General features: G+C 43.2%; 1 long non-coding RNA gene across 1 annotated transcript; it reads left to right on the top strand.

Moving 5' to 3' along the window:
- Positions 1–208: 208 nt before the first annotated feature.
- On the top strand, positions 209–1,004 carry LOC128822195 (uncharacterized). Its single transcript, XR_008441390.1, has 3 exons — positions 209–359; positions 534–626; positions 849–1,004. It is a non-coding gene; the product is annotated as an uncharacterized LOC128822195 (long non-coding RNA).
- Positions 1,005–7,952: the final 6,948 nt, after the last annotated feature.

Raw genomic sequence — 7,952 nt, 5'->3', positions numbered from 1 at the left:
TTGTTGGATTGCACTTAAACCAGTGAACAGTAAGAGTATTTTGGAGGTGCTGTTCTGCTACACTTGAAAATTAAAATTGGAAAGGAGTAGTCTTGTTGGTGTTGATCTAAGCTTAGTTGGTGGCTGAATGCAAACCTGAAACAAACAGCCTTGATTCTGGTCTGGTCTGTGCATTTTTCTATTTGCTTCAGCAGGTTTTGGAAATCTGGATGAAAGCTCCCTGGTCTGAGCAAGTGCTAGTGAGCTTAGCGCAGAGGACAGAGAACTACTGACAGCTTATCATCACAGTTTTGATGAAAAGGTGGATCTGGACCTCATTATGCACTCACTTCATAACATCTGTCATAGTTGTGAGACCGGTAAGTATAAACACACACTCCCAGCCAATGATTGTACTTTGAGCCTTTGATGAATCCTGCCCTTCTTTTGGAAACACTACATTTGTAAAACCTTCCAAATGCTACTCTGCACAGTACTGATGGATATTTTAAGCGAATTTGCTGCTTAACTCTGCAAACCTGCTTCTCTTTCAGGAGCGATTTTAATATTTCTTCCTGGATATGATGAGATAGCTTGAGGGACCGCATTCTTTTTGATGACAGGAGATTTGCTGACCATGCACACAGGTAAAGCCTCTATGGTTGAGGTTTTCACTGTGTCTTCCAAAAACACTTAAATGTGCATTAGATATCAGGTTTTCATGCTTCATTCAAATACTCCGACTTTGGATCAGAAGAAAGTCACCTCCTGCTGTGCGCAAGATAGTACGTTTTAGAGGACTTTGTCAGATATTGTATTAATCTCTTTTGTCTTGCTTTTAACTATAGTTCTGGTTGTTTTAATTGCAGATTCTTTCTACAAATACAGCAGAAACCAGCATAACAGTCAATGATGTGGTATTTGTTATTGGCTCAGGCAAGGTGAAAGAGGTATGACTGGTTAAAACCTTCTGTGACAAGTAAACTTCCTAGTGTTATTCTAACATATGTAATAGGTAAATTTTAGAGTACTATTTTCTTATAGTAGGCTGACAGCTAGTGCATGTCAAGTAACAAAGATCACAGAAGTTTTGACATTCTTTTTATGACAAATACTGTAAAAAATTAGCTGTTAATAAACCTTGTAAAAGCTATTGTAGATTGAAATGTTGATGCATTTTACATTTTCTGTTAGGTGTTTTAAAATGAGTCCATCTGTTTAGACTGCCATATTCCTGAGACTTAAGAGAGCACTGGGAATTCCCTTTGTCCTACTGTTGTGTCAAGTCAAAATCAAATCCATTAAGTTTTGAGTATTGCTTATGTTGTGTTGAATGCCCATTCCCAAATGACGTGTGAAGGAAAGGAGAGATAGTATGATGAGGCAGTTTTAGACCTATGTCTTTGAAAATGAAGTTAGATTTCATAGGGCAGATACATGCCAAATTTCTAAAGTTCCTGTCTTTTTCTGTGACTTTGCATCAAATGTAAGAAAATAAGGATGTGCTTTCTAAGTGAGACAAAGAAAGAAGACCTTAATCAACACAAGAACATGTTTTTTCCTGGTTTCTGATAATTCAAAATACAGTCCATCTATTTTATTGACTCAAAATTACCTACTGAGACTACAAAGAAAACTTCAAGTTAGGAAACCGTAGCACAAAGATAATGCAAAACATGTATTATAAATTCAATTGAAAGGAGGTACTTCAGGTACCTCTGTGCCAGAAGCTGCTGGTGTTTGTTAAAATTATTTTTTCTATTTTTTAAAGAATTTCTCTTAAAAGCTTATTAATAACTTCTTTATTTCATGTATCATGGTTAATCATGGTTTTATGTTCCTTGCTCTGCTTTTATAGAAGTCTTTTGATGCACTGAGTTGTGTTACAATGCTGAAAATGGTGTGGATTTCAAAAGCCAGTGCTATCTAGAGAAAAGGCAGGTGATAAATGCTTGAGATTTGTTTTTATTTTGCAGATTTCAGCCGTCCTGTATGTTAAGAGTGAAGTGCAAACCTATAGCAGCCAACTATTCCCCAGCCAAAACAACTGGGTAATATTTCTAGGCTAGTCCAGTATCATCTTGAACAATGGCTAATACTTCTTCTCTGCAGTAAATAAAGAGTCAGCATGTATTTTCTTGGAGTAATTTCCCAAGATACAGAAAAGCGGCCCTCAAGAATGTCCCAGAACTTACATTAGGTCCAGGTTGTTGTTCCCCCATGAACTGAATTGCTCTTTCTGCCACGTAGCACCAGCATGCAAAGTTGTTTGTCCGTGGGTAAAGGACTGCCTGCTGCTAGTTTTTAATTGATACCCTGGTGTCCCTTCTTTAGAAGTGACACTGAGCAGTGATTCCTTATTGACCATCTCCAAAGTACTCATAGATATTCAGACTTTGCATATTCATCAGGATGCTCAGGATCATACTCCTGTCAGCGCTGTGAGGGCTGAGAAGTTACGTGTGTAGATAGCAACAACTGCCTGTAATGTTGTCATTATCCTCCAGGTTTCTGAGCATGAATTGTGAGCATTTGCTGTCTCTGTTCCTTCGTTCACACATGTTAGGGTCTTCATTCTACCATTTACATCTAGACTTCCATTTACCCTTTCCACTTTACCCGAGCTTTGTGGATGCCAGGGAGTATGATATTGCCGCTTTGTTCCTACTTCTTTAATTATTTTGGAGGCAAAGTGTGGGCCTCTGTCTGAGTCTATTACTTCTGCTAGTCCGTAGCGGGGGATTATCTCTTCTAATAGTATTTTTACTACTGTTTGTGTAGTTGGAGGTAGGGAATGCCTCTACAAAGTGAGTCAAGTGATCTATTATCACCAATAAGTGTTTATACCTTCCTACTTTAGGCAAATCAGTAAAATCAATTTGAATGTGGGAAAACGCTCTATGTGCCAATTCCCGTCCCCCCATTTCCCTTTGTCTCCATTGCCTCTTGTTGACCCCTTGACAGGTTAGGCATTGTTGTGTTATTTGTTTAGCTAAGGTGTGCATCCCCATACAAGTGCATTTAATTGCAATTTGGTCTATTAATGCCTGGGTACCCCAATGTGTTTTTGTGTGAATTGCTTCCAGGATTTTTCAAGCCACTGACTTTGGGAGTACCTCACGGCCATCTGGTAATTCTTTTCTATTTCCCTTCTCTATGATCCCCATTTCTCTTAGTTTTTCCTGCTCCTTTTCGGTGAACACCAATATCTGGATTGGTCCGTGTAGTATACAATACTTCTTGTGGGGATTCTCGCAAGCACAATTTATTCCACACATCCCAAAATCTTTCCAACAGTCGTGACAACGTTTGCCCTCTAAATCAGCTGCACAATCGGGGCAGTCTTCCCTAACCCTTTTGGTAATTACAGTTTCTTTTAACACTCTAAGAGCCGCATTTTTGGCCTCTTGATCAGCGACATTGTTTCCCCTTATTTGGTTACATATCCCCCTCGGGTGGCCTTTTACATGAACTACAGCGATTCCTTCAGGCAACCTTAAAGCTCTCAGTACTCTCCTAATTAAAGCCTCACGAATTAATCCCTTTCCCTGTGAATTAATCAAGCCCCTTTCTTCCCATATCTTTCCAAATGTATGTATTACCCTTTCCAAATGTCTGTATTATAAGCATATTTTGAGTCTGTATAAATGGTTCCAACCTTTCCTTTTAACAGCTCTAAGGCCCGTAATACTGCATATAACTCACAAGCCTGTGCCGACCACCCTGAGCTTAATGGCCCTGATTCTATTACCTTCAAGGTTTTTCCATCAATTACAGTGCAACCTGATTTTCTTTTTCCATCTATTACTCGAGACGATCCATCCACAATTAATTTCTCGCAATCTTCTAGTTCTTCTTCCTCCAAATCAGGCCTTTTCTTTGTCTGTTCTTCAAGAACTTTTAGGCAATCGTGTGTCAAGTTTTTGCTAGGTTCTCCGTACAGAAATTGAGTAGGGTTTTGGAGGGAAGTGGTTTCTAAGCTTAATTTTGGTGAAGAAATCAGGATTCCCTCATATTTTAGGAGCCTAGCATCTGTGATCCATTTCTCTGCTTTTTGCTGTAACACTCCTCGAATGTTGTGGGGAGATAGTACATGTAATTCCCCTCCAAAGGTTATTTTTACTGTTTCCTCTACTAACAGTGCTGCTGCAACTGTTGTTTGTAAACAAGTGGGCCAACCCCTAGATACTGGGTCTAGCAGTTTTGATAAAGAAGCCACTGTTTTTTTTCCTCCCTGCCCAATCTTGAGCTAATACTCCGTATGCTGTTCCATCCTCAATGTTTACAGAAAGATAAAAGGGCCTTTTTATATCAGGAAGACTGAGAACCGGTGCATTTACTAATTCTGCCTTAAGGTCCTGTAGTTTTTCCTCATCTTCCTGAGTCCACCTAAGCAAGCCTTCTTTTGTTAGTTTCTCATATAGGAATTTTACTTTCCCGCTAAATCCCTCTATCCATTGTCTACAGTACCCAGATGATCCTAGCAGCTGTCTAACCTCCCGCTTCGTCCTTGGCCTTGGCATAGCCAAGATTCCCTTAACCCTTTCTGGGTCTAATTTCTTCATTCCTTGACTCAGTCTATGTCCGAGATACTTCACCTCTTTTTCCACAAATTGTAGTTTGGATTTTGACACTTTGAGTCCTTTCAGGCTTAGAAAATTGAGTAATCTCATACTCTCTTCCCTGGCAACTTCCTCTTCTTTTCCAGCTATTAACAAGTCATCTACATTCTGAATCAGGACAGCCCCTTCTCTCAATTGAAAACCTGTAAGTAACTGCTCCAGTGCCTGGCCAAATAAATTAGGGGACTCTGTAAACCCTTGTGGGAGTACCCTGTGGGTGTCTGGGTCTTCCCATTCAAAGGCAAAATAGTCCCTACAACTCTCTTGGAGGGGACATGCCCAGAATGCATCCTTTAAATCTATAACACTATACCACTGATATTCGGGGCCTAACTGACTTAATAAAGTATAAGGGTTAGCTACTACCGGGAATCTTTCTACAGTCCTTTTGTTCCTTTCTCCTAATCATGTACCAAACGGTATTTCCCATTAGGTTTTTTAACAGGAAGGATAGGAGTATTAAAAGGGGACATGCAGGGTTCTAATAACCCTTGTGCTTTTAACCATTCGGTTTCAGGTTTGACCCCTTTCCTTCCTTCATTTGGAATTGGGTATTGCTTAACTCAAACTGGGACTTCAGGATTCCTTAACATTACTTCAAAGGGCTTTATGTCCAGTTGGCCCGCCGTTTCTGGGGTATACCATACTTCAGGGTTAATTTTCTGTTCGTCCTCTACCCAAAGAGAACATAATTTAATAGTAGCTTTTTGTCATTTATGTCGATTTCAATTCCTAATTCAATCATCAAATCTCGTCCCAGTAAGTTATAGTCAGCCTCTGGAACGAATAGCAGTGACCCTATACCTATTTTGGAGCTGGTTTCAAAAATCACGTCTTTAATTACAGGCACTTTAAAGGCTTCCCCTTTTGCCCCAACTACCTGTATTGTTTCTCTTGATAATTTACACCCTGAGGGAAGGGTTTGAACCGTTGATCTCTTGGCTCCTGAGTCCACAAGGAACTCCTATTCTTGCTGCTGGGGACCAATTCTCAGTTTTACCAGGGGCTCTGTTCTTTCCTGGGTCCCCAGCAAATAGAGCCCCTGACTTCCTCAATCTTCCTTGAATTGCTTTTCATCTGCCAACCTTTTTCTGCATTCCCGCCGAAAATGCCCTCTCTTACCACAATAAAAGCAGCTTCCCTGTCCACCCTCCTTTTCTCTTCTCCCTCCTTCCACCCTCTGGCCGCTCAGCTTACTTCCCTGGAACCGATGAGGCGTTCCCTTCTGCCCTTCACGTACCACAGCCATCGTTACTCTCGCTCCTTTCCTCTGTCCTTCTTCCTCTCTCCGGACATACACTTTCTGACCTTCCCGCAACAACTCTTCCAGGCCTCTACCGTGCCAATCCTCAATCTTTTCCAACTTTCTCCTAATGTCAGGCCAGGCTCTGGCCACGAATTGGGCCTTTAACAACATCTGTCCTTCCGGAGTGTCAGGGTTTACTCCGGAGTACAGCTGAAAAGATCTCCGGAGCCGTCCTAACCATTCCGTGGGATCCTCATCTTTCTTTTGACTCTCACAAAAAGCTTTATTCACGTTCTGCCCCTTAGGAACTGTCATGGTTGGACACTGGCGCAATGCCAGCGCCCCCATGAAAATACACCTTCCCAAATAAATGCTGTGAGATGTTATCAGGAACAGAGCAGAGCAGGCCCAAGCTTAGTAACAAAGGGAAAAAAAACTTTATTAAACTACTTCTACACAAGACACACAGACTAAATCCAGGATGAAGACCTTTTAAAACACACACCCCTCCTCCTCCCAATTTCCAAAACACCCCCTATGAAACATCACCCGGGATTCCTGATCAAATTACCACCCTTCAGATAATCAATACTCAAACTATCAAGGGAGAGAGAAGTCTCTCTTGCACCACAGACCCCCCAGGAAACACAGTTGCCACCTCCTGTGTTTCCCTGTCACACATGGCAACCGCCCGGAGAAAATCTGCCAGTGTGACACTCTCCATTCCATGTCACAGTGCTCTCACCACCGTGCATGGACAGACTGCTCATAGGGCTCCTTTAAGGATGCTTTGCCACGGACCCAAAGACAAAACAGTTCAGCTTCTCATCCTGGGACTACAGTCCCCCCCCATTTTCCCCTGGGGCCAAGGGTCCAAGAACTGAGATCATCTTCCTGAAGACAGAGGGCATCACCATTCCCTCCTCAGCTTTCTTCTGTTCTTGCCATTCCTGTGCTGGTGGTTGCTGAAGCAGGTTTCCTTGGGTCACCACTGCATCCCCCTAAAATGCAGTCTCTATTGCAGGAGATTTTGGTTCAGTCCATGGCTAACAAGAAAAGTCCAGGCAAAAGCTACTTCATCATCTCCTCCCACCTAAATATTTCTTCTTCTAACATCTCAGGTCCCGGACTGTCTCTCTTCCACTACAAATCAAGGAGGAGTAATATTTTACAAAGCCCTCATTTCCTGGAAAGGGTTAAAAGTTCAGACTCTCTGGACGGCTGAAATCTCGGTCCAGTGTTCCGTCTCCCACGCTGGGCACCATCCCCCCCTTCTCCTTCTCCTCTGCCGGCAAATCTCCAGGTGCCGCCAGGCTCTCTGTCACTTTCCCTCTGGGGGGGGGGGGGGGGGGGAACAAAGGCATCTCCACTTCTCTCCACCCTTCCGTCCACAGGAGCTGGCTGGGTTCCAGACCCTCAGCCCCTCGGCCTACCTGGACAAGGCCGCGTGGCTTCCCCTCCCCCACCCAGCCCATGGCTGGGCAGGGGAGAGCCTGCACTCTCTGACCACCGGAACCAAAGAGACAGTTCCCCTGGGAGTTCTTGCTTTTAACCCCCTGTGTTCTCAGAGGCGTGTCCATACTTTCAGTGGTCACTCCAGGTGCCAATATCCAAACCTGACCACTGATTGGTTTGACCCAACTTCCTGGAAAAAAAAATTCACTTCCATGTCAAACCACGACAGGGACTGAGTCTCTGATGCCTTGGATAAGAATTGTTCTTCAGTCTGCCATATGTGTCCTATGCAGGGGATCCTGTTTATCCCAATTAGGACGCTGTAAAGGCCACTTAGCATCTGCTTGGGGTCCTGCCTGATGGTCTCTATCCCAAATCCTCATACCGGCCATCCTGATCATCCCTCGCTTCTCAGATGTGAATAGAATCCCCAGTATTGACTGCATTTCGTCCCACGTACACACGTTGGGCCCCAGAAACTGATCCACCCGCTCTGCAACTCCGAGGGGGTCTTCCAATAGGTGTCCCATTTCTTTCTTGAACTCCCTCCCATCTCCTGAGTTGAGAGGTACCTCCACATAACCTATTCCTGGAATTTGGGCTGGTTGTCCCTGCTGACCAGCATTGGGGTTAGGGATCATTCCCAAAGC

Source organism: Vidua macroura, chromosome Z (assembly GCF_024509145.1).
Source record: "Vidua macroura isolate BioBank_ID:100142 chromosome Z, ASM2450914v1, whole genome shotgun sequence".
Taxonomy (NCBI): Eukaryota; Metazoa; Chordata; class Aves; order Passeriformes; family Viduidae; genus Vidua; species Vidua macroura.
The sequence above is the reverse complement of the archived record's forward strand: the minus strand, read 5'-3'. Positions and strand labels throughout refer to the sequence as shown.